The sequence below is a fragment of the Melospiza melodia genome, chromosome 1 (assembly GCF_035770615.1).
Source record: "Melospiza melodia melodia isolate bMelMel2 chromosome 1, bMelMel2.pri, whole genome shotgun sequence".
Taxonomy (NCBI): domain Eukaryota; kingdom Metazoa; phylum Chordata; class Aves; order Passeriformes; family Passerellidae; genus Melospiza; species Melospiza melodia.
Window position 1 is genome coordinate 164,315,496 of NC_086194.1, and position 25,371 is coordinate 164,340,866.

Consider the following 25,371-nt stretch of genomic DNA (forward strand, 5'->3'; position numbering starts at 1 on the left):
ACAGAAGGAAGAAAATCTTACAGTTTTCAAGAAGGTGAGAAAGTATTGAGACTGAGTGCCTCCAGGCCTTGATGGTAGGCAAAAAAAAATAAATAATACATTATATTTTCTAAAGAGCTCCTGTTATTTAATAAAGTGCTTAATAAAAAAAATAATATTACCAGTGCATTAATTAGTTAAGCTGGCTAATGAGTTCCTAATATCTCTGCAAGTGACAGTGAGATGATTATTTTGAATGCACTGAGATGGGGTTAGCTCATATTATAGAAAGCACAAATGTGCATGGTGGGTATCTGGAGGTTTCTTCTGCCCTCCTGCAGCTGTGGAGCTGATGTGCCTGCTCCAGGAATATTTACTTACTTACTTACCAAGAGAGGGAAAGGGGGAGAGAGAGAGAGAGAAAGGGAAGGGAAGGGAAGGGAAGGGAAGGGAAGGGAAGGGAAGGGAAGGGAAGGGAAGGGAAGGGAAGGGAAGGGAAGGGAAGGGAAGGGAAGGGAAGGGAAGGGAAGGGAAGGGAAGGGAAGGGAAGGGAAGGGAAGGGAAGGGAAGGGAAGGGAAGGGAAGGGAAGGGAAGGGAAGGGAAGGGAAGGGAAGGGAAGGGAAGGGAAGGGAAGGGAAGGGAAGGGAAGGGAAGGGAAGGGAAGGGAAGAAAGAAAGAAAGAAAGAAAGAAAGAAAGAAAGAAAGAAAGAAAGAAAGAAAGAAAGAAAGAAAGAAAGAAAGAAAGAAAGAAAGAAAGAAAGAAAGAAAGAAAGAAAGAAAGAAAGAAAGAAAGAAAGAAAGAAAGAAAGAAAGAAAGAAAGAAAGAAAGAAAGAAAGAAAGAAAGAAAGAAAGAAAGAAAGAAAGAAAGAAAGAAAGAAAGAAAGAAAGATAAGGAAGGAAAAAAGAAGACAGCTATTTCAAGGGCAATTATCTAAATGAGTTGGAGAAACCTGGGATGACTAAGTCTTCAATCTCTGGAGAATTTGCTCTGAGCTCTTTGATGAATTTTAAAATGATGTTACATTCTAGATTTTAATAACATAGCCTTTCCCCTCTTCTTCTGGCTCTAGGCAACTGTTGTTAAGTCCATTTCTCCCAAAAGCCAGAGAAGTTAATAAGGCCAAGTCTCTGAGCACAGCCCTGCAGACCTGCTGTGCTGCAGGGAGCAGGTGAGAGGGGAGGTGTGTGCATCCCCTTCGACTCTGAGCCTGCCGGGGATCTGTCCTGCCATGGGTCTGTTTCACTTGGAGTTCAGAGAATTAACTCAGGGCGAAAGAGTTTTCAGTATTTCTAGCACGATCAGTGACAATTTATGCGGCCTTGGTTTCCTTCAGCTGATATATTAAAGAACCAGGTCAGGATCTTGACAAAATGAGCGACATCTCTGATTAGAAAAACCACCAGCAGCAGTGGGAAATGTTGGTCCCCATCACTGGTTTACAGTTTTAAGTCGGTTTCTTTGGTGAGAAGTTCTTGAAGTGTAAATGTTTTGCTGCTTGTGGTTGGAGTCACAAGCAAATCTGGCAGTGAAATACCAAGCTGAGGGTAGATTTAGAGAGCCTGAGTCCCTGGGGAAATTCAAAAGCCTGACTCAAAGCCCATATGTGTCTTCAGCCAACATCTGAAGGACTGGATGCTTAAAACTGAGATTATAGGAGAAGACACAGTAAGAAGGAGGCACTTAAACCACCTAAGAGGGAACCTGAAAGGTGCAGCTGGGCTTTGAGCACAGCCTTAGGGAACTCAGGGATATCAGTCTTTCAACAGACCTATAATCATGAATCTACCCCTGAACGTGGGAACTGAAGCCAGCCCTCCTTTTCTTGTTAAAATGCAATGCCCCTGCAACACTTGAGAAGTTTGTAGCATTGTGTAGTGGGAAGGTTCCGTGTTCATTCCCTTCCCCTGCCTAAATGGGACCAGAATTTCCAGCCAGTCCCTGTCCTCTACCACAAGCCCCTAAGATCACTCTGCGAGGCCTAGAAATTGTTAATAGTTGCAAAACAATCAAGTTAAATCTTCCTTTGTGAAAAATAAAACCAACACCACAGAGCCCTGTGAATACATCTCAGATTTTTTTCCAGGGAACATCTGATCCAATTTAATTCAGTAAGTCCCTTTACAGCCATTAATCTCCAGCCAAATTTTGTTTTTCATTTTATTGAGCATTATGATTTACTGCACAACTCTCTGTTCATTATGACTTAGAGAAGCAGTTGTTCAGATTATTTTTCTCTTGATCTCCTGATCAGGAAAATCCTGTGCAGATGTGCACAGAAGTAAGAATATTACCCTGTAAGAGAACTCTTCCCTAATTAAACATCGTGTCTGTGAGGGAAGTTATGATCTTGCAAATAATTTCTGCTTCTAAGAAAGATTTAACAGCACAAATGAGGCCAGCTTTCCTTACATTTGGTCTACTGTTTGCTGCAAAAACAATGCTGAAACCAACACAATTAATATTGCAAAAATATCCTGGGAGAACTTAAAAATGGTGAAATCCCACATATATATCCTTCAGTACTTAGAAGAACCTGATCTGCCCACCACGTTCCAGAACAAACCTGCTTCATTTCTGGGGGAAAAAAAATCTTTTTTGTTTCTGTCATGCACAAGAAACAACAAAGCAGAAACATATTTTCTCATGATAACTGCTGTTGAAACCAGAGGGTGTTGTCAGTGTTCACACAGATGCTGCCTGGTCACTGTGGTGTTCCTCCTCCCTTGCATTCCATCTGTGGGAACCAGAGCAAAGCCTGCTGCAGTTTCCTTCTGGAGTGGGAGCTGCCTGGCACTGCTCAGTTCTGATGTTATGGCCACCACTTGTCTCCTGCTAAACCTGGTAAACTCATTTATGGTGCAGATATCTGGGGGTGCTAAGGAGCAAAAGCACAAACCTGTCCTTTCTGGGCACCCCTATTTCTCTCCCATCTGGGTTCCCATTCTGAAGGGAGCCGAGTGTCTTTCCACAAGACTCAAATTGACTTGGCTTCAACATCCTGGCCCACCTGAGGGTTTCTATTTAGAACAGGCCTTGAAGTGTAAAAACAAATGTTCTACAGCTCAGAGCAGAGTTACTTTGTCCTGCACTGGGACACTTGAGAGGAAGCACTGAACTCCTAGCAAAACCTTTACTAGACTAAAATAATCAACCTCACTTTCAAAGGCATTGAAATAATCCAATCTATCTAGTTTATGAGCTAAAGTTCTGAATTCTAGGCAACCATATTTTGAAAATTACTAATGAATATTTTACTTTCAATGGCCAGCTTTAGCAAACAGGGTCCTCTCAAAACATTGCCACTGTACTAGCAGCCAGCACTGGTAGGGAAGCAATACTGATGCCAGCACATTATTATTTCCAGGAAACACTTCTGGCATTAACATGGTAGTTTAATGGTTTATAATAGTTCAAGGAGAGAGAATTTAACTCTTGGGATAAATAACAACAGGTGTCTTTCTCTGAACTGTTATTGCTGCTAAAGCCCCATTAGCACACATAGGTTTGCATGAACACCAAGAGGATTTGGAATCTCTGAAACCCCTTATGGGCAGACTGGAGGGGCAAATGCTGTGGAAGCTTTTCTCCTGGGTTGCAGTGGGCTCATCATTACACTCCTGTGGAAATTCTCTTTCGGCCTCACAGTAGCTGTGGCTTTTGCCTTTGGGAGGAGGTAGTTAGATGTTTCAAACAGTGTTTTTTTTTCTTCTAGCAATCTGCCTATTTTTACAAAATGTGTAGGAGCTCTTGAGACCTCTGTTCCTCCATCTGTCTTGGTTAGGGAAGGGGGGGTGTCAAAGTCTTGGGGAGACACATACACACACAAAATGCAATTGCCTCAGTCTCACTTGTAAACAGGCTATAGGTACTGCAGAGTTCTCAGTTTCTCAGTGACACATTATTTAAACCCTATTTAAATAATATGAATTCCTACAATATAAGTTACTTTTCCCCCCCAGAATGCAAATAATCACCACATGGATAAGGTTCCCTTAAATGATAAGTTGTCTTTCAGCAACAGCATCATGGAAAAGTGTTGTCTAAGATTCCTTGTTTTTCTTAGGGTCAGGCTAAACTTGGTCTTACTGATTGGGGTCATGTTCCTTCTTGTGCCTCCTCTGTCTAATGGTGTAAATCTATGGTAGGAGTTTATTGTGAGTCTAAGTCTGAGCTATTTTTCAAGCTGTAGCTATTGGAGGACTGTGCTTAGGACACTGCTGATGTGACTCACAGGACAGAGGCCTATTGCAGAGCCAAGACTTGAGATGGAGATACATGTGTCAGCCACTTGTGGCTCTTCGGGAAATCAAAGTGTCTTAAGATGGGGAGAAGTAGAGTTAGAAATGATCCTTGAGGAAGGATGTTTCTCACTGAAGAGGAACCGTGCAGCCTCCATGCTGGAAGGGACTGGAGGGAATGAAGTGTAGGAGTTTATGGAATACCCTGTGCAGACATGTATCAACCACCCTGTGGGGGAAACAGCCTAATTACTGCTCTGAGCTTCCAAGGAACTCTGAAAAGAAAAGCATAAATCTCAACCATCAAGAGACTTGTGTAATTCAGACCAGGTGTCAGGTAGGCTGTTGTATGGCTCCAGCACAACATGACTTACAATCACCTTTTTATCCTTGTTCCTCTGCTACTGACGCCCTTTAATATTCTCAATAGCAAGGAAATTTGTTTCCACTGAGCCAAATCCCATTTGTCTGGGTAGTGAGAATAAATTCCAGCTGTAGATCATCTTGGATATTAGATTTTTAACCCCATCCTGGTCAATACAGAAATATGATAGATCATTCTCTACCACAGCTTCAAAAACACAGAAAATAAAAATGTGAGATCTGGGATTGTGGCTAAGAACTATCTTACCATTGATTAAATCTGGAATCAGATTCATTTAGGACACATGTAACATCAGAATTATACCCTGCTGGTTGATAATAATTCAAAAGCTTTATACTTATTGTAGAATTACAGTACCCGTTAGTATTAAATACCCTAATTATTTTAAAATATCATCAGAAAATATTCTACCAAGGTAGAGATCCTGTCTGTTCATGAATATAGATAACTACTGAATTGTAGGAATTTCTGATCCTGACAAGCTTTGCTAAGTACTCAGCTACTAATTATGAACAGGAATAAAAGGACACCTGCTGAAATAATTATTAAAGGATATGTGACTACAACCTGCCTCTTATCAGATGGATGGAGCCAGTATCCTACATCAGCAAAGAACACATTTCATCAGCAGTCTTACACATTTCATGACAAATATGCTGTTATGTAAATAATTACATCAGTAGGCATATTCATTTGTGTGAATACTGAACTGCTTGAATTTTAATGCAGAAGGAAAGTAGCAATATAGTTCCATGCTAAATTACATAAATAAAGTACTGGAGTTGCATGGTGCTGGCATAGATCTTATTTATTCACAAATAAATCTGGAATATTTCCACAAAATTCAGTTTTTAGCACTACTATAAATCAGGTAGGAAACTAGAATTGTACCCTCACTGTTAGTAATGATTTAATAACTGTAAACTCAGGACAAAATTCCTTCCATGACTTTCACTACTCATTTTTGTCTAACAATCTCTTGTACCTATAAGATGGATGCCTAAAATGTGTATTAGTTTATGTAGGAAAAAGCCTACAAAGCATGTTGCAAATATCTGCAGGACAAGTACATCCTAAGCATGAGCTCTGAAAGCTCAGAAAATCCTCCAGATGAGATCCTGGAACGTTGGGACCATTATCTGTGAAATACCACTACATGTCCTCCCTGCTCAACTCTTGCACCTTTCGTGTGTCAGGCACTGCTGAAGACAAGATCCCGAAGTGTTGGCTTGAATGGTTTCATGTTCCTGTGTAGAACCATAGCACTTTGCTAAGGGCTCTGTTTTAGGCTGAATCCACATACTATAAGGCTTGTCCTAGTGCCTGAAATGTCCTCCTGCCTCTCTGGCAGGCCTGGCCAGGACAAAATTGCTCTCTGTGCACTTGGCCAGCTGCTATAAAAAGGACATGATGCTGTGCCAGGCTTGGCAGGAGACATTTCCCTCTCCTTGCCCCAGTGGTTCTGAGGAGCACATCAGCCATGTGCTCTGCATTTCCCTTCTGGCTGCTGCAGGGATGAACAAAAAGAAGGTGGGAGCCAGCCATGCTGCTCCTGCTGCTGGTCTGGGTAGGGCCATGCAGTGACTTGCCCATCCTAACTCAGAGACAGAAGGTGGCAATCCCAGGGGTGGTGTTCAGCCACTAAGAGCTGATTTATTTTCTCCCCAGACTGGAGAACAGGTATGGAAGGAATGTGTGGGGTTGCAGGTCCTGCCAGGACCTGGGGGCATAGCTCAATTTCTGACTGGAATCCAATCCCATACCTGTGCCAACAGGCTACAGCTTCTGTCACTGTAGCCATGAGAGAAGACTTGGCAAGGCCTTATTTACCCTTTCTCCAAATTAGTTAAACTTTACAACCTTTAAGGCCACAATCCAAAAGCCATTTGCTTTCCTAGATCAGGTGCCATTCTGGCAATTGTACAGATACAGTATTTTTACCTGCTGAATTAGAAGTGTGGCTTGTAGTTGGGTTGCACTTGTTATTTTCCACAATGAACACTTAGGAGCGTGTATATGTGCAGCCAAGGAGAGGCTCTCCTAACCATGGACTGAGGATGCACTGGATCAGATGGCAATTAAAACCCAGGGCCTTAGGGAGTCACAAACTACTTGCAGAATGTCTCACAGACATCTTCTCCCATGGGGAAATGTTGCAGTCTTCAGTTTTATTGGCTTCTTTAAGCCCCAGACTCTTTAAAACTGGATGTTAGCATAGCCCCATAGCTCTGGGATAACAAGCTGAGGCACCATGCAGGTGTTGGGGTCTTTACCCCTTCAAGCACAACTGCTCATCTTGTTTGCACACCTCCTTTCTCCAGTCTTTCCTCTCTGTCCAGCAAAAGTTGGAGGGATGGAAGAACTCTAATGAAGCATTTTACCACCCTAAACAGGGTTGTTCTGTCATGGGGTTGTCATGCCCTGCAGAGCCTGGCTCTCCAGTCCCACACTACCTGCCTCACCCCTTCCCCCAGGGATCATGCAGCAGTCTCAGGCACTCTCAGCTTCACAGAAAAGCTTCTCCAATTTCTTTGTTATTTTTTCTCTGTCTTTATTTATGAAAGTGATGTGCCAGAACACTCTTCCCTTGATTGTCACCCCTTTTCTCTCTGTTTTGTCTCCTGTCGAGTGTTTTGCTCTGACACACCAAGTAAAGATACAAAACCTGAGGTGGGAACATCTGGCCCTGGCTGTAGAGCATTGTCAAGAAGAGAAGTTCCTAGATATAAAATCAGCTTTTTTCCCCCTTTTCATGGGACCTTGCTGTGGGATGTTTAGGGCTTCCTGCTGCAGCCCCCAGGGTGGCCAGCAGCCCCCTCTCTCCAACACAATTCCAGTCTGCAAATGTTTAAAGGCAGTTTCTTTTGAGTGAGCCACATGCTTCAAATTGTTATGTGGTTAACCACTGAGAACAAACCCCCACACAAATACCTAAGGATCAACTTGCTCAAGCCAGGGTGGTAGCAGTGGGGGCACAAGAGGAGAGGGGAGACTTCCTCATTTTGCTTTTGATGAGAAGAAAATAGAGATATCTTCTGACTTTCCTGAAGTGCCAGCAGCCGCTGTGCACAGTGCGTGCTGGGTGATGCCATTTGCACATTTGTTTGCTGATGAAAGGAGCCTTGTTCAGCAGCCATGGCCATGCACACCCCGAGCCACATCCTCTGCTGGTGTAAATCAGCTCCTCTGGTGAATAGAACTGAAAATGCAACCTCCTCTCCCTGTGTGATGTGCAAGTGCCAAGCTGGGGGAAGATATTGCCCTATCCCATGTCCCTTAACTCTTATAAAAGCTGAATACTTTTCTGCTGACTCACAGAGACAGATGGATTTTGTTAACTCCAGTTGAGATAGAGGAAGATGCACTAAAAGCATCACTTGGTGGGGCTGAACCCAGCTTTGAGGTTTAGGGTGGGGGACTGAGCAAGGAGCTTCACATCTCCCCCTGTTCAGCTTGGATGGAGCTTGGCTCCTGGGTGCCACATGGGAGGACTGATGTGTGGTCTAGGCTGAGCTTGCTGCTAATCAGTGTCTGAAATAATGACCCAGGCTGTCATTCCATCCCTCTCCTTGTGCCCTCTCTGGAGCTCTGCAGCTCCCCAAAGCCCAAGAAAGAAAATTTGAGCCAACAGCAATAGAAACACCCCAAAAGAATCACAGAACTCAAATCCCCTTAGTAATTGCATTGCATCTGCTTAAATCTTAAGTTACAGAGGACTTGAGTGAAGTAAATTAACTTCCCATTACTTGTGCTTCCTTGTATTTTGAAGACTATGAAATTGTTAAGGAGCAAATTGTCTTACAAACTCATGGAGAGAGTTTCCAATCATGACTGGCACAGCTGCCCATGCAGTGCTCCTAAAAGTGGACCCAAGTGGAGATAGAGATAATTATTTTGCCATGGACCAACTTTAAGATCTATATTAACTTTATTTTCATTTCTAAAATGGCCGATTAAGGGCTCACATCATGGCTAAGATAGTCTTGAGGGAGAAGATGCAATCCAAATATGATATGCTTTCTCAGGTATGAAACAAAATTGAATTCTTTGCCTTTTTGAGGAAAACTGCATGAAAAGGAAGGGTTACATTTTTTTTTTATGTGGTGGACGTTTTCAGTGAAAGTGGTTTAGTTCCTCTGGTCCATTTATAATCTGAGCAGTGAAACATCACTCTGCTTATGAAGTTAGCTCTGCAGGACTCTGTACCTGTCAAAATTGTTTATCCATACTTGCCAACAACAGCAAGAAAGGCAGGAGGACTGGCAGCCGTGATGGTGAGTGAGTTGGACACGTGGAGTGAGGGCGCTTGAGTTGAACCTCCTCACTGATGCAGAAAAAGAAAATGAGTGAGGGAAAGAACATTAAAGCATGAAGTGTCTAATCTTAGAGAGTTTAATGGTGCATTTTGTTACAAAAAAAGAAGAATTTGCAGAATTTCTTCATGGGCAACTGAGTAGGTAGGTCCTGGTGGCCAATTAGTGACATGATGCTGAAGGTTCAGGAGTAAATGCCAGCAGAAGCAGCTGCTGGGGACATTGGCACATTGACATTATCCACCATAGGATTGGGAATATTGTACTTAGAAAATTGAAAATTAATGTGATAATCCCTTATTAATGAATTATCAAGGAACTACTGAGTGCTTAGTGTGGTCATATGAAAATATATAAAAAATTGTCAGTCTAAGTCCAACAGAGCCTTAATCCTATGTGAGGGCTGTTAGGAAAAAAAAAAAAAAGAGAGGGGGCGGGCAGAGAATTCAGGTTTATAAAAAGAAACCCGTACACAATGCGCTGAAGGTTGTGCTTCTGCACTTCCTGCTCTGGGTGTGAGCAGAAGAGGAAATACCAAAATACCACCAGGAAAACTATTCCCACAGTATTCCCAACCTGGCTGAAACCAGAGAAGTTCTGACAGCCCTGCAAAAAGAGGGCAAAAATCCCACAGCTGACCCAGTCTTAAGGATCTTGCTCATAGGAAGGTCAACAAAATTTCCAAATCTAGGAGATTTGGGTAGACCTAGATGAGTCTTTACGCTTCCCCTGACTCCTTGTCCGTACTTTCTGCAGTTCACAGATCATTGATGACATTTGAGTCTACTGCCAGCTTTGAGAGGAGCACATTTCTGCTCCAGTCAGTTTGATCACATCCATGACCACGGACCATCAAACTGTGTGGTAACTGCAGGGCAGGGCACCACAGTCCAGCCTAACTCAGGTGAGGGTTCCTTGGCCCCCCTTTCATTTTTTTGACTAGAATGAGAGTACATCCTACATACACAGCAAGAACTGACCTTTCAATGCAAAAAATGCCTCCAGGTTCAGTGTTGCCCCCTGTCAATAATTAAAACTAAATTCCTGGAGTTCCCAGGCAGACAAGACATTAGTTTGGTCTGGCTCCTCCAGAAAACATTGCTCTTTAAGGAAAGAAAACCTTGAATATGAGCAGCAGGATCATGTTCAAAGGGTTGTAGAGATAGCTGGCACACCAGAAGTTAGTTTAAAACCTCAAATCTGAAAGCATTGCAAAGAACTGGAAAATGGCTCTTTTCCTTTATTGGTATAAGAAGGAAAGTATTCTGTCCTACTAAACACCCCAAAATTTAAATATCCATCTCTTGTTTGACATGCAGTGCTGTACACTAGAATTCAGGACTTGTTCAGTAGTCTAAGAAAAACAGTAAAATTACTATAAAAAATAAAATTGCTAAAAAAAGATGGTTTTCCTATAGTTTTCCCTACATCTAAGCAAGTCCTGAAACCAGTTTTCCCCCTACAATTATAGAATCAAATCCCTGCACTGGGTCCAATGAGCAGCTTAGGAATGTTCAGCACAACCACAACCTCCAGCCATGGGACAGAGCAAAAGTTGCAACAGTGATGATGCTTTATCTTCCACACCTTACTCCAGCAACACTTCCATGGATGCCAATAATGAATTCTGTTTCAGAGGCCTGAAAGGAAGATTTTTTCTTTTCAAATTCTGAGTCACTGATTTTGAGGCTGGTCAACTCATTGCTTTTGTGAATGTGGTTTAGCTAAAACCACCTAAGGCTGATAATGTCATAATGAACTGTAACATCCAAAAACAAAGCTAAAACCTCAGCTAAGCCCCATGTCTGAGTGCAGCTTTCCAGTTCATTCAGAGCAGCATAGCACTCAGCATTTTCCCTCCAACAACAGAAAGCCCCTTTCTGGCCTCCCGGAATTGCTGCATGGAATACAGCAATACTGTTGCTCTTACTGCAAACTTATTTAAGAGACAATAGCGCAAATAGTTGGCACACAGATTCCTCTTTAAACTTAAATCTAGATCCACAATAAAATGTAAAAGGCCAAGGAAACATGCAAAGATAATCAGAAAATGTGAAAGGTTTTTTTAAATTAATTTTTGCTGAGAGTGAGACATTACAATTTACAATGTGGGCCCCATTCTGCAAGTCCTTTCTTACATGAGCTCTTGTTAAAGTCACTGAGGTTGTTTACATGAGTAAAAGTTTCTTACATGAGAAAGGACTCCCAGAATCTGGCCTTACACATTTTGCTACAAAGTTTACCAGGGCATTATCTGGGCTGTGGAGCAATGTGTGTATTTTCAGGATCGAAAAATAGACTGTCTTTTTTTTTGGAAAAAAGTTCTGACTTCAGGTTCACCCATCTGCTTTTCTCCGTTTGCTCCGCAGCCACATTGAATGGACGGGCTCAGCCTTTGTCCCTGGCCCTGAGCTGCTCCTCAGCAGCCACGCTCAGCCCCCACGCGCCGTAACTCACCAGGACGTGTGCAGTCTGAATTCCCATTCCAGATCTGGTCCTCAAGCCTAAGGCCATTATTCCATCTCAGACTAAAACATATTCTCCCATGGGCAGCTGAAAAGGAGCATGTTTCTTCAGGTTTTCTTGCCACAAAATGTTAAAATAAAATGAAATAAAATAATAGCAATAATAATAAAAAGGAAATCCAACGTGCGGCAATCCTCAGAGCTGTGGAGTCTAAGAGTGTTGATCAGCATCCATAAATGTCCTGACCGGTGAGGAGACACAGGCACTACAACTGGAAAGAGAGCAGGAAGGAAAACCAACCATGTGAGCAAAGTTAAAAAAAAAAAAGGGGGGTGGGGTGGGGGGAAGAGAGAGAGAGAAAAAGGTCTGCTCAGTGGACAGCACTTGGGCTGATAGCAGGGATTTCAGGAAATCCAAACCCTCAGACAGGAAATCTGAACACTGGATAAACATGCCATAATCTCCACAGATACAGTTAACATGCAGCGTCCCTGTTAACCCTTTGCCTGCCCACGGCTGAAATCAGATCTGCGATAGGAGCGCCTGGAAACTCGAGCTGCCCGCGGGGCTCCGCAGCCTGAGCGCTCCCCGGTCTGAGCAGCAGCCCTGCTTTCAGCCCTGCCCTCGCCTTTTTTAACTCCATTGGTTTCTACATGGTGCTGCTGTAGTGGAAAGGTGCATCATTTTCCTCCTCTGAGAAGGAGATGCACCCTGAGCCCTGCAGCCACCTGCCCAAACTCCTGTGTGCCACTGACTGTGGGTACCTGGTAGTCCTGAGGGAGTTTTACCTGTTTTTCCACTTCTCTTTTGCTGTAACACAAGATTTGTATGGCAGTCTGTGGGATATTTCCCATATATTGTGGGATATTTGATGGTTTACCCCAGGCTGGTACAGTGGAGACCCCCTGCTTCCTCCCCTGGAAATTGTAAGGACAGGCTACTTAAAGCAGCAGGGGAGTTTGGAGATTCTCTTTATGCCATTTTGTCTAGGAATCTAGTTCCATGGCAGAGGGACTGGAACTAGATAACCTCTAAGGACCCTTCCAACTCAAACTATCCTATGATTCTATGAATTGAGGAACAAACTCTGCAGTCCCTAGCAAAATTAGGATGTAGCCTGTTTGACTGATTATTTTCAGAATATACATTTTGCTCTTTGTGTCTTGTGGTTATCTCGCCATCATAAAAATATCACTTTTAGACTTAATTTATTTCTTTGATATGATCTACCTTGGCTACACTATTAATGTGAAGGCAAGGAGAAGCAATAGTATTGCATAGAGCTGACCCCTCACCCCATAGATGTAATTAATAAAGTGAAGTTTACATAAGAGTTGCCAAATTTAAATTCATAGTATTACAAGCACACATATACATATACAGTACCTTGAGTTAAGACTCTGTATGTTTGCAGAATGGGAACTTCACTGTGTTTTCTGGAGGAGGACAATTCCAGGCTTCTCTGCTTTCCAGAGGTTATGTATTCCTAAGGCAAGGGCCCACTTCCAAAAATGCTTCCTCTCTCTGAAAATTGACTTTTTGGGACAGTCCTGCCTAAAGCATGTTAGAAAGAAAACATCATGTCTTTCGATTTTCTGATTCTCCTAAGACTTCATAGAAATAAATTTAAAAAAGGGATAAAAATTAGTACCTTGAATTTCACTTGCTGGTGGAAGTAATTAGCACAGGGGTAATATCCATGACTGGTGCCCTCGCTGGAGGCATTGGCAATTATCTCATCTGAAATGGCCCTAATGTGAGTCCCACATCCCATATTAACCTCTATCATTATATTAGGTTTCCTGCTGGGTACAAAACAGGAGCACTATAGGAAAAGGCTTCCTTCAGCTCCTTCTGCTACTTGCAGTGTGTTTCTGCTTGTTATTTCAAAGACAGAAGCTCTGGCAAACCAGCATTGGTTGCAGCATTCCCTGGAGGTGGCCAGGCTTGGACATCATGCCTGGGCTGTGGAGTTAGGTTGTGCCTGGCAGCAGAACTGGGGTGGAAAAAGGGGCTTTGGGGGCATCCCTTCATCAGGAACTCTCATCTGGTCTCCAGCCTAATTCTGACTCAAAAATTATCTTTCAAGTTGGGTCCTCGTGTTCCCAGTCATTCCCCTTTTTGGAAAGCATGAGGCTGGTGATGGTGGTCAGTGCCTGTGAGATTGAATGGAGCACTGGTGGCTGCAGCTGTGCAAAGAGCTGGTAGAACAAATACTTGACTTTAGAGGCATGAAGTCATCTGCCTTGCTAGCACGTGCTGCATGAAACAAGGACCAAATGGTTGCTTGATGATGTCAGGAAGGAACTGGTGGAAAACTAGGGAAAAGTTAAAACATGTCGGGGTTGAACATTTTTTCTTTTTTTTCTTGTTCCATGTGCTTTGCCAGTGAGCTATTTCAGTTATTCACTTTTTTTTTTTTCCATAGGAGTTCTTCTGTTGTCATAGTATTTTTCACTTTCTCTTTTCTTGTATTTTCCCCTCAGTGCCACTCATTCCAGTCAGAAGGCAAAAAACAGAGAAAAGGTATAAAGTGCAGCCTTTTCAGTATAACTGGACAGAAATTTTAAAAAATAGAGAAAATAGGCATAAAACTTAAAAATATGTATTTTGACCAAAAAAAAGCCTTTTAAGATTGAGAGACTTTTCATTTGAAAATGCTCAAGCAGCTCTAGACAAAAAAAGGAGCTGGGGGAAGTGGGATATAATTTATTACCACTAACATCTGCTGTAAATCAGTTAGGTGTAGGCAAACATTCCCTACCAGGGCAGAGTGAGGTCAAGGTGAGAGGGGATAAAGCAATAATTAAAAAGACTAGTGTCCTCCAGCTACCTTCAATGGGCTGTAAGCAGAAGAGCAAATGCTTTCTGAAAAACTGGGGTTCTGTGTAAAAAAATTTCAAAAGGGGGGGAAATAATTTATATTAAATTGAAAACTATCAGTTTATAACACATCTCCAACAATTTCCAGAAAGAACCACCAAAAATTATACTTTCCAGTTTTTCCAGTTAAAAAATAAGTAGAAAAAAGGTTGTGCTTACTGTGAAAAGTTTAATTTTATGAAACATTTGTGTTGAAAAACTCTACAGAAAGATGTTATTGTCCATCTTGGGAAAAAGGGAGAACAGGGACAGCATGGTAGGCAAAATAATGAAGCTGAAAATAATAAACTTTACAGAAACATTCCAGCAGAAATGGAGTAGAAAGAAATTTTTAAACTCAGACAAGCAGAGTTATCAAAGCTAAAGAGTGGATAAAGATTCTTGTAAGGGCACAGCAGCTGCAAAAAATCCCCCATCACCTTAGCAGAAAAAAGGCCAGTGGCCTTGCTCATTACAGATGTGAAGATGCTTGCTTTTAAATTGGGAAAAACCCTCAACCACATCCACCCTTGATGTACCTGCAGCAGCTGAGCTTTCTGATCAATTATTCTATATCCCCAGGATGTAACTTTGTGTATTCCTAGTGCTGATAACAAAATTGTCACTTCTTCCATAAAGAACTCTAAGGCTACTGAATTAAGACAAGTCAGTTCATTAAAGATTAAAAGGGTTTAGATATGCATGTGAAAGATAAAGCACATGAAATAATTATTGAGATCATGAACAAAATGCTCAAGAAAATTATCATCAACCTATGAGGCCCCAAGCTCTGTTGCTTTTCATGTTTCGATTACAAGCCCTATCATTATAATAGTTAGGAATTTTTTTTCATTATAGATTGGAAAGAAAGATCAGTTATTTACTGCCCTACTTATTGGATTTGGAGAAGATTTCAACAGAATAAATAAAACATTTGGAGAAAGAAATTGCAGGTCCCAGTTTTGTCATTCTCCACCCTTCAGTTACCTGGAGGCTTTACATCCTTGAAAAAAATTACTGAATATATTGACATGAAATTAATGTAGTTTCCCTTTAGAGCATGGCCAGCCCTTTGTCTCAGCCATCCCAGAATTTTCTCTCTCTAGCTACCAGAAACTGGATGCCAGAGAAATACTGTGGCACACTAAACCACATTCCCTAATCACACTGTGACTCTGTCTGGATTTACTACAGCATATACTAAAACTTTGCAAGCATTACAGAAAATTAGTAGAAAACACTGTCCAAAGGGATTTCATAAACACTGACACAACTTACCATAAACAGTATTTTTCTTGAAAACTTCAGTAATTAACTTGTTTGGAGACCTCTTGCTGCACTACAAAACATATCTTTGTGCATTGGCTTTCACTTTTAGCATTTCCTTGGAGATCCCTGCCACTTTTATTACTAGTCCTGCTCCTTCCTAAGTGAGCAGCCAAGGAGGTTTACTTTTGGGATCAGCATCCCTGCTGGCAATGTTGCCCTAGGAAAAGCACCAAGCCCCCTCCATCCAGCAAACCATGTGCTCTTGCATTACACAAGAAACATTGTCACACTCCCCACTTTTCATTCAGTGAAATACAGCAGAAGCTGTGTTCTAACGGGTTTAACAACATGTTTGTACATTTATTAAGCAAATAGCACTTCTTGATGTCATGAAAAGGTCCAGAAATTAGAAACTGCCTTGACAAGAAGCACTTGACCCTTAGTGGTACCTACAGGCTGCACTAATGCACAGGAGGCTGTGCATGTTTCATTTTTAACTGGTTTTAGTTTTCTTTCTTGAAATAAGAAAAAACCCCAAACCCTGAAGCATTTACTTTTTTGCCTCTCCTTCATTGTTCCTTGGTACAATGGCAAAAAATGGGGAGTATTTTCATAGTCTTTTTTCCCCCCTATTTTCTTTCCAATGTGGCATATGAAGGGAGGAAACCAAAGACATGTACAAACAATTGTTTTACCAGCTCTGCTCAAAGATGCTGTATATAAATATACAATAAAGGGCACTAAAGAAAGCAGATGTCACATAGAGAGGTCCCCATAGTGTCAGAGCAGCTACTGGCTTCATCTTTTCCTAAAGATATGTGGACAGTCCAGACAGTATTGAGACACAACTAGAAGTTGAATTATGCTCCACAGACCCAAGTTGCAATAAAAATGTTGTGTGGAGAAATCTGACTCTCTCTACATCATTCTCTGTAGGTTTCTAGGATGTCAGTTGTGCAGAAATGGCTGGGTTGGAAGGACACCTTGGACATGTGAGTGTCAGTCACACTGGGCTTATTCTCCAATTGTCACTAAAGTTTTCCTTGGATTCCTTTTAAAAAATTGTTGAAAAAGATGCTTTCTCAATGTGGTGCCACTGGTTTGTTACAGAAAACTTAAATGACAAACAGAAGTCAAGAATTCCAGACATTAACAAACATATGACAAACCCCAGTTGATCACCAGATTTGTTTAGCAATTAGAGGATTTTTTAAAAAAGAGATGTAAGCTTCTCATGATCTGGGTCTTTGGAAGTCATATGAGCAATTATTTTAAGCTATTTTTACAAATGAAGACTAATGTATGCATAAAAATTAGTGCTATATTTCTCATCAATCCATTATCACAAGGAGCTGAAAGTATGGATGGGTGCCATGAGACTTGTCATAGACATGTGAGAGTCAACACTGTTATAAATGCTGCAAGCATCACATGCCCTAAGCACTGAATATTTGGATGCAACAACACATAGGCTGTGAGCATGAGTTGTTAGCCTGGAGAGCTTTAGAGTGGTCCAGAAAATTAAAGGCCACTGGGAAAATAATGTTGTATTGTATTCACATCTTTTGGAAATAGGTGATGGTCATCATGAAACATGCCTACAAAGAGAAAGACAAATACAAATCCTTTTTTTTTTTTTTTTTCCTATTACTGTAATTGATTAGGAGTTTAGCTTTTTATTCTTATGCATATGCATGTGTGGGTGTCATCAAAATCCAAACCCTAGAATGCTGATGAGGAAACATGACTGAGAAACAAAGCCAAAGGGTAAAGCAGAAGTCTGCTGTGTTATGGCCCTGATGTGTGTAGATGAGAAGGAGATGGCCCAGCAGAAGGTTGGGATTGCTGCAGAAATGATGAATGTGTGGCTGACTTTTACAGGGAGAAAACCAGGGCAGTGTGGGTGGTGGGGTGGCCTCTGTTAGACCCAGTGAGTCACAGAGTGCTGTATCCCATGCTCAGGAGGGCTGCAATGCCTGTCTCCTGCTACCAATGCACCAGGGACCAGCACCAGAGAGGTTTGTGGGGAGAAACAGTGATTACAGAAGAGACTTGCTATTGCCACAGAGACTGCAGCACTTCCCCAAAGAAGGAATGGGCTCTGCAGATGTCTCATTTCCATATTTCTCCTGATCACATCACTGTTCTGGCATACACTCTGGTTATAGGCTTCTCTTTGGGAAAAGCTCCTTCATCTCTTGTGGGAGGTGGTGGCTGCCTTCATCCCACTCTCACTTGCTGTGAATCCCTCTGCAAGTGTTCACCATTTGAAACACTCATCCTGGCTCAGCCAGGATCTCTCATTTATGCTCTGCCATGTTACCATTGGAGGCTTCAAACACAGCTTCTGAGGTTTACAAAGCACATCCATGGAGGAAGATCATGCAACACCATGCATTAATTAATCCCCTTTCTGAATGACTCTTCTTGGGCTAAATATCCTCCATTCCTACCTTGTGATTTCAGCATACACTGCCTCACCAGCTTTGTACTTCAGAAGGAGACACCCACATTCCCCAATGTTCAGGGCAACCACAAAGTAGTGTTTGTGTGATTCTCTTCATGCAAACAAGGGATTGTGACTTTTCCTCTCATGGAGGTCAAATGAGAGATCTGCTAGGCAATCTTTGGTTACTCAGTGACTAAAGGCCAGAGGTTTATAACCTATTCCTAACACCTTAACACTTTCTGACCAGCCTTTCTGCTGCCTGGGGCCCTGACCACACTCTGCCCCTGTGGCTTGGCCCTTCTGATCACACCTAGTCCTAGGAGGCAAATTAAATTGTTAATGAAGTTTTGTTAAGCTGGTTTGTGAATAATGCCAAGTTCAAGCTCTTATGCTGGCCTTGGTTAAATCACCCAAACTTCACTTAAAGTGACAAATATAAGGGCACAGCCAAGCTGCTGTCTAGTTGTGTTTTGTCTTAATCCCAGCCTGAAGCAGGATGAAAGGATGTGCAGTAACCCTGCTACACTCCACTCAAACATTGCCCTGTACCCCCTGCGTAGACAAGACACAGCCTGGGTCTCTCTGGCTTCACCTCTTACCTTGATGGACTGTGCCTCAGGTTGGGGTCTGTTTTCTTGGGGTCTGTTTTATGTTGGCTATGTTTGCACTGTCTATAAGTTCTGCATCTCAATTTCCAGCCTGTGCCTGAATTTTCTCTGTATGGTGAGCCCATGGCCTTTCTCAGATTGAATCCTGAGTGAAAGCCAATGTCTAAGTGATGCAGATGATCAATGGAATAGGATATTTCAGTTGGAAGGGACTAAAATGTTCATCTAGTCCAACTGCCTGACTGCTTCAGGGCTGTCCAAGCGTGTTGTTAAGGGCATGCCCTTATACCTCTTAAACACTGACAGGCTTGGAGTGTTGATCACTCCTCTTGGAAGATTGTTCCAGTATTTTGACACCCTCTGAAGCCTGTTGAAAGAAGAGCAAAGCAGTCTGGGGTCTAGAGCACAAGTCCTGTGATGAGCAGTTGAGGGAGCTGAGGGTGTTTAACCTGGAGAAAAGGAGACTCAGGAGAAATATTATTGCTCTCTACAACTGAAAGGAGGTTATAGAGAGGTGGGGGTCAGTCCCTCCTCCCAGGTAACAGGTGACAGGAGCTGGGGAAATGGCCTCAACTTGCACCAGCTTAGGTTTAGATTGGACACTGGAAAAAAATCCACAGAAAAAAGGTGGTTAAGCATTGGAAGAGGTTTTCAAGGGAAGTGGTTGAGTCACCATTCCTAGAGATATTAAAAAAAACATGTAAATGTGGCACTGAGGGTTAGTAGTAGTTTACCATAGTTTAATGGTAATTTGGAAGTGTTGGGTTAATGGTTGGGCTTGAAGATCTTAAAAGTCTTTTCCAAGCTAAAATGACTCTGTGATTCCATTAAATGCTTCCTAATATCTAGTCTAAACCTCCCCTGCTACAGCTTTAAACCACTCCATGTCCTACCAATAAATCCCAGGAAGACGAGCTCAGCACCTCTCTCTCCTCCTCCCCTCCTCAGGAAGCTTTAGAGAGCCCGAGGTCACCCTCAGCCTCCTCTTCTCCAAACCAGACAAGCCCAGAGCCCACAGCTGCTCCTCACAGGACACGACTTCCAGCCCTCTCACTGGCTTTGTTGCCCTCCTCAGGAAACTTTTTAGGACCCTTTTTACATTTAAGAGATCCCTCTTCAGTGGTGGGTTCCGGAAATGTGCAGAAAAGTCAAATACAAGCTTGAGGACTAAGCCAACAAAGGTAAAACCATCTCTCTGCCTCAATTCTCCATGTACAAATGGTCATAATCACAACGTATGACCTTACAAGACATTACTTGGACACAGGTTGTACAAATGCTCCAGGAATAGGATTTGTAAGGCCTACTCATGAATTTTAAGGATGGGATGATGTCTCATATTTCTATCATTGTGGCTCTAGTGGTCAAGTCGGATTCTTTGCTGTATAAGAAACCAGAGAATATGTCATGCAAGGCAGACTGGATTACATCAGTTTTCCCAGTCTTGCTTCAAGACTTCGTATACATTCAATAGGAAAGCTTGGTTTTCTCACTTAAAATGTACAAGAAATTTAGAAGAAAGCAATATTCTTATCTGGGGGAGCTCCCAATCAAATGATTTCTAAAATAAGCCTGAAATCGAGAGCCACTGCTGTTAGCTGCATGAAAAAGGAGAGGAATATTAACTTCTGTGGGAGGAGGAGCAGTACCTTAAAAAAAATGTTACTATTGAACTCAAAGCTGGTATGGAAAGCTCAAGTAATTGGAAACACATGTTCCTGGCTGCAGGAGTACAGCACATAAACTGCAGCAGAAAAATAATAATAGAAAGGACACAGAATATTTGAAAATATAGCAAGGGAAGTCAACATTTTACAACTTGTTAATATGACTATACCTGAAATATTGTTTCACCATTAACCTTAAAAACACAAATGTATCTGTTGACTTTCTGTTCTTCACCAACTTTAAAATAAAATAGAGATCTCAGGCGTGTTGGATGATAGTATTACATAAGGAGAATATTTTAGTAAACTATCTGAACAAGGATGACTCATAATGATACAGATGAATATTTTATTTTAAACATGAAATGTTGTGAATTACTTAGCACCTAAAAATAACACGCCCCCTCTTAACTTTCAATGAACTGTGTTGACGTTGCAGGAGTTTCTAACTTTTTCAGCAAAGCAAATCATCCATCTTTTGTAGTCTGTTAACAGAAATATCTCCTTTCAGGCCAAAGCTTCAAGCCCAAAGCACACATAAACCCCCTCACACCCACACTCCCTTTGGTTTGCAGCTTTTTCTTCCGCCTCTCTCCCTTCTTGGGTAGTAAAAGCCACAGGAGGAAGGAAGGCTGTGAAATCTGCACAGAAAATTTAAAATTCAATGCATACTGTAAAATGTACCATAACCATACTGTAAGAGAGTGTAGATCAGTCACTTAAAGCTGCGTGGGCAGAGCTGTGGCAGAGCTGCCTCTTCCCCATCTTTGGTCACTTAAGTTTCTTCCCATCCCTGCTGGATATGTGAATATGTAGTTTTTACTTCTTGACTGATCCCTGATTTACCCTCCCTCTCTTCTCAGCTGGGGTGAGGTTTGCAGTTCTCAGATGTCTGTGCACTGACCCAGTTGCAGTCTAGATCAGCCCTGATCAGCTCAGAGCTGACATACCCTACGTAGCAAAGGTGTCTCAGGCAATTTTGGTCATGGAAACCCAGAGCATTCTTACGCCCTGTGCTCTTCAAAATCCTCATAAATGACTTGGATGCAGAACTGGAAGGGATACTAATCAAGTTTGCAGATGATGCTAAATTGGAAGGAGCCACTGACTCCTTCGAGAGCAGAGAGGCCCTGCAGAGAGACCTCAACAAATCAGAGGACTGGGCAATCACCAACCATATGAAGTTCAACAAGGGAAAGTTCTGGGTTCTGCACCTGGGATGGAGCAACCCTGGATGTGTGTATAGACTGGGGAATGAGAGGCTGGAAAGCAGAGCCATGAAAGGGGACCTGGGGCTCTGGTCAGTGGGCAGTTGAACATGAGCCAGCAGTGCCCTGGCAGCCGGGAGGGCCAGCCCTGTCCTGGGGACATCAGGGACAGCACGGCCAGCTGGGAAAGAGAGGGGATTGTCCTGCTCTGCTCTGCACTGGGGCAGCCTCACCTCAAGTGCTGGGGGCAGTTTTGGGTGACACAATGTAAGAAAGACATTAAATGGTTAGAGAGTGTCCAAAGGAGGGCAACAGAGATGATGAAGGGCCTTGAGGGGAACCATGTGAGGAGTGTGTGAGGTCATTTGGTCTGTTCAGCCTGGAGAAGAGGAGACTGAGGGGAGACCTCATTCCTTGTGAGGGGAAGCAGAGGAGCAGATGCTGATCTCTTCTCTGTGGTGACCTGTGACAGGGCCTGAGGAAATGGCCTGAAGCTGTGCCAGAGGAGGCTTAGGGGGGGTTTAGTTTAGATATTAGAAAGAGTTTCTTCCACTAAAGGCAAAGGATGGTTGGCCACTGGAGCAAGCTCCCCAGGAAAGTGGTTACAACCCAAAACCTTATGGAATTCAAGAAGCATTTAGACAATGCTCTCAGGCACATGGTGTGGTTCTTGGGGATGGTGCTGTGCAGGGCCAGGAGTTGGACTCCATGACCCTTGTGGGTCTCCAAGTCAGCTTTTTCTGTGATTCTGTAGTATATATTGACTTTCAAAGATGTGAAAGTATATGTCTGTTTGATAAGCCATATTCAAACTGTCGAATTTCAAGCCACTGTCAAATTTCAAGTTCTTCTAATGGAGGAGTGAAGTTTCATGTACAAGGCCTCCACAGTGCTGTTATGTGAGGGGTGGGGGAGGAGGTGGAAAAGGAGCTTTCCCTGAAAATTCATCATCTTGGATGACTCAAGCCTTTAAAATTCCAGAAAGAAATAATTATTTAAAATAGATCAGCCTGAGACAGACAGCTAAGGTAGAAGTAGTGACAGAAATAGCTACAGCACAGTGAACTAAATTTCTCAGGGTTTTCATGCGGCTGAGACTATTTCAGTAATCAATGGTGCTTCTTGCAAAAGCTTGTAATCCAAAGGCCCTGAAGTCAATAGGAAATTTTCTCTTCGTTTTTTGATCTTCAGGTCATCTGAATCATTCAGAGCTGTACCTATTATAGGGAATACAACATACGTGGTGCATTGAAAGCCAGTTCTAACACTGCATCTCAAGATTGGCATAATCTTGCATTTCACAGATTTCATTTCCTCCCTTTGCAATGTCTCTTGGCTTCTGATCATCATCAACCTTTTAAATGTGTGAGTTAATGGTTTTCCTTCTGCTAGATGCCAGGTAAATTATCTCATCTATGAAACAAAAAGGAAGGGATCCTTCAGAGGACAGATAGGAGTAGATGTTGTATACTATGGGATCTTGAAAAGCCAGCACAATGACCAGAGTATATTATTTCAGTAAGAGTAGAAACTTATTCCCACAGCTACAGGTTCTTTCCAGCTTTTCTGTGATGAGCTCCATATCTCAATAAAGAAATTGCCTCATGGGCACTTATCTTTCAAATCATTGTGTAACATCCCTGTGGCAATTTACATTACATGGAAAACCATACTGAAAAAGCATTTGTGCCTCTTGTTAAGAGGTCTTTAGAGGAATATGGGTATTGACCTTCCTGTAAAAGTTGACCATGGTTTCTGCTTTTGCTGTTTATCTCATCTCTTCTCCTTCCCTTGGCTCTGTTCCTTTCCAATGAAGTCCAGGGTGCAAGTCAGCATACTGCAGGCACAGTGAGCTCACCATTCCTGAGCTGTGGACCACAGCTGAGGAATCTCCTTCCCAGTCACTTTCTGGGGTGAAGTTTCACTGTGACATGCAAAATGCTAACAGGATCACAGATCTTATTTAAAAGCAAAATAAAAGAAAGGCAAATCAACACCCACAGTGGTTACTTCAGAGAGAGCTTTACAGCCAAGGATAACACCTCTCTCCCTGATGCATTCTGCTGTATTTTTCCAGGGTTGTTTGCCTTGCTTTTGCAGAAACAACAGGATGGCACTGGGACCTGAACTCTGACTCTGCTGTTTCTGCTGTTCTGGATGCTGATGCTGCTCTTTCACAACAGCTGAGTTAGATCCAGATGGACATGTGAGTTATCTTTTCTCTAAAGAAGAAACATAACTAAACCCCTGACACTTTTTAATATAGTTGAGAAGTTGATTCTGTCATTTCTTGGCATGATAGATTATAGACTATTAACATAGTCTAATTGCTTATGGAAATACCAGATTGTTTCTTGTTAAAGCAACAGATTACAATCCATTCCCTTTCATTTTAAATACCCGATTTCCATCAATTTCACTTAAAGAATATGCAAAGAAAAAGATTTTTTTTATTTGGACTTGTAGAGATGACCATGTTTGAAACTTCAAAATGGAACGAAAGGTAGAGTTGACATTACATATAACTGCCCAAGAAAAGTATTTCAATACATAGAATAGTATATAACTTTTGTTAACATTATTCACTTCTTACAGCAAAGGCAAATCTTAAAAGACCAGTCTGTTCTAAAAGTCTTCTTTAGGATCTGATGATATCTGCCTTGATCATGCCATGGAGGACAACCAGGAATAAGAAGATAATATGACAATGATTAAAGGTAGAAATACACATAGTAGCAACAGGAAATTCCTTTTAGCTTATACCTATCTCAGATTTCTAGCTACTTAATGTCAGCTTTTGTTTTCAGATTTTTAGCATTTGTTTATATCTAAAAGAAGAGGTTTTCTGAACCAGTCAAAACATGTATATAAAATAAAGCAAAACCAGAAAACTGAATTGCTGGGGTGCAAGCCAGTCAAATACCTGACATTTGGGACACTCTTTCTAATTTAGAGGACTTTAAATGTTTCATAATAATTAATAATATGAGGAGGGGATATCTGAGTGTTCTTGACTTAAGAAATATGGTGACAACTGCTATAGAATAAGGTTGCAGAAAACAGGAAAAAGGAAGGAAGCCATGGGTAGACTTCACTTCAGATAATCTGTAACTTAAGTGTCTGAGCTTTTCCTTTCTAGGAGCTCCTGATGCTCAAGAGAGGGTGTGACACAATGCATCAGATGATGGCAATGTTAATTCCAGCGCTCTGGAGGAGATTGGCCAACATCCAAGAATCAGGAGCCTCTCAAGCATGCCACATGCTGATAGCAAGATTGCAGTGGTGAAATATTCCTCTTACGCCCATAGGCAGGATGTCATACATGCATTACTCACATAAGGCACTGCGCAACGTTCACAGCTTCTCCCTGAGCTCACTGCTAGAGCTGAAGCATTGGAGTGGATTAAAGGGAACATTTGCATGTGAAATTTTGAGTTGTTCCAATGTCAGTGAAGGCTGGAGAGCCACTTTGCTGTAGTCAAGCATGCTGAGCAGTGTCTGAATTTAATACAAACCAAAGCTCTCCTCAGCATGAGTGAAGGTTGCAGTGTTGTTCCTTCACGTCATGCTCGCTCTCCAGGGGTGTCTGGGTCATCTGTTGTGTGCACAGAGACATTGTCCCTCACCCATCAGGGCTCCAGCAGCTGCTCCTTGGTGTTCAGAAATGCAACCAAGGCCACAAGAGCAGGAGCCCATGCTGGGAGGGTAAACCAGAAAGCTGGAATTACAGCACTTGGATCTTGGCCAGAAACACCAGGGTGAAAAAATGAACCCTCCACACGAGCTACTGAGACCTTGTGCGGCGGTGACCAGCAGGAAGTTTGTTTTCCATCTCCTCCATGGGACTGCACATACAGCCACAGTTTCCCATCTTGGAGCTGTGCTGGGACTTTTGTTCAGGACTGACTCAGAGGAAATGGTGCC

At 42.3% G+C, this 25,371-nt stretch overlaps 1 protein-coding gene across 2 annotated transcripts in view; it reads right to left on the bottom strand.

The window, feature by feature from the left end:
• ASAP1 (ArfGAP with SH3 domain, ankyrin repeat and PH domain 1) overlaps positions 1 to 11,597 on the bottom strand; it is a 143,901-nt gene extending 132,304 nt beyond the window's left edge. For both annotated transcript variants that reach the window (XM_063174241.1, XM_063174226.1), the window contains exon 1: positions 11,376 to 11,597. The gene's annotated coding sequence lies outside the window, so the exon portion shown is untranslated. The remainder of the gene's footprint in view (positions 1 to 11,375) is intronic.
• Positions 11,598 to 25,371: the final 13,774 nt, after the last annotated feature.